This window comes from Acipenser ruthenus, chromosome 32, assembly GCF_902713425.1.
Source record: "Acipenser ruthenus chromosome 32, fAciRut3.2 maternal haplotype, whole genome shotgun sequence".
Classification (NCBI taxonomy): domain Eukaryota; kingdom Metazoa; phylum Chordata; class Actinopteri; order Acipenseriformes; family Acipenseridae; genus Acipenser; species Acipenser ruthenus.
Window position 1 is genome coordinate 3210401 of NC_081220.1, and position 1578 is coordinate 3211978.

The window sequence follows — 1578 nt, forward strand, 5'->3', positions numbered from 1 at the left end:
AATTAAATCGCAATGCAGTTACAGAGTGTAAAACATTTCAATTAAATCGCAATGCAGTTACAGAGTGTAAAACATTTCAATTAAATCGCAATGCAGTTACAGAGTGTAAAACATTTCAATTAAATCGCAATGCAGTTACAGAGTGTAAAACATTTCAATTAAATCGCAATGCCAGTTACAGAGTGTAAAACATTTCAATTAAATCGCAATGCAGTTACAGAGTGTAAAACATTTCAATTAAATCGCAATGCCAGTTACAGAGTGTAAAACATTTCAATTAAATCGCAATGCAGTTACAGAGTGTAAAACATTTCAATTAAATCGCAATGCAGTTACAGAGTGTAAAACATTTCAATTAAATCGCAATGCCAGTTACAGAGTGTAAAACATTTCAATTAAATCGCAATGCCAGTTACAGAGTGTAAAACATTTCAATTAAATCGCAATGCAGTTACAGAGTGTAAAACATTTCAATTAAATCACAATGCAGTTACAGAGTGTAAAACATTTCAATTAAATCGCAATGCAGTTACAGAGTGTAAAACATTTCAATTAAACCGCAATGCAGTTACAGAGTGTAAAACATTTCAATTAAATCGCAATGCAGTTACAGAGTGTAAAACATTTCAATTAAATCGCAATGCAGTTACAGAGTGTAAAACATTTTTAAGAAAAAACAAATATACTGTTGATCACCTCATTTTAAAATTCATATTTGCTCAAAACCTCTACAAAATAACATATCAACTCAAATCATTGTATACGACAAATAACTAATAGTAATTAATAAATAACTAATAGCAATTCCAACTGTATTATTATTCTGACACCATTCACCCCTTTTTCACCATTCCACTAACCATTCATTGTGTTCATTTTCTGTTTATACCATTAGAACATTATTGAGACAAATGGTAAATAAAAAAAAGTACCACTGTATATCTTTCTACCATTAAGACTACCATTTGATAGCATTATTTATCATTGCTTACCATTTAAGGCATTTAATGGTTTCCATTAGTATATTTCTGTAAGGGATTACACCAGGTAAACGGGGTCTTCACTGCTGAAATCTCGTGAGACCCGAGCATGATTCCGGCTTCACTTGACATGGCATTGTTCAGCTATTTGAAGCTTGAAAATATGTACCGTCTGAGGGACGTGCTTTTGCTATATCACGAGGAATGCGGGTGATATGTGCATGCTGCGTCAAAGTCATGGCCATGAAGGCCATTTTCAAGTGCATGCAAACCCAGCCTTTGTCCCACTGCATAGATGCAATTGTAAAAGTAACCCTAAGAAAATGCCATATTTGTATTGAAAAACAAATTCCAGATGAAGGTAAAATTATTTTAATATAAATAACATTTTCTGTTTGTTTTATTCAATGCCAATTTGTGTTTAAAAGTCACACTGTGCAATTAGTTAATATTTCATTTGAACTAATTCCATGACAGCTGAAATGAGAAGACTCATGTACTTTATCTTGCACACCCCTAACAGGAACACATTAAAGAATAAAAGAACAACACATTAATAGTGTAGTGTCTTGACGCTCTGAATACTGTGGAGTTCCCC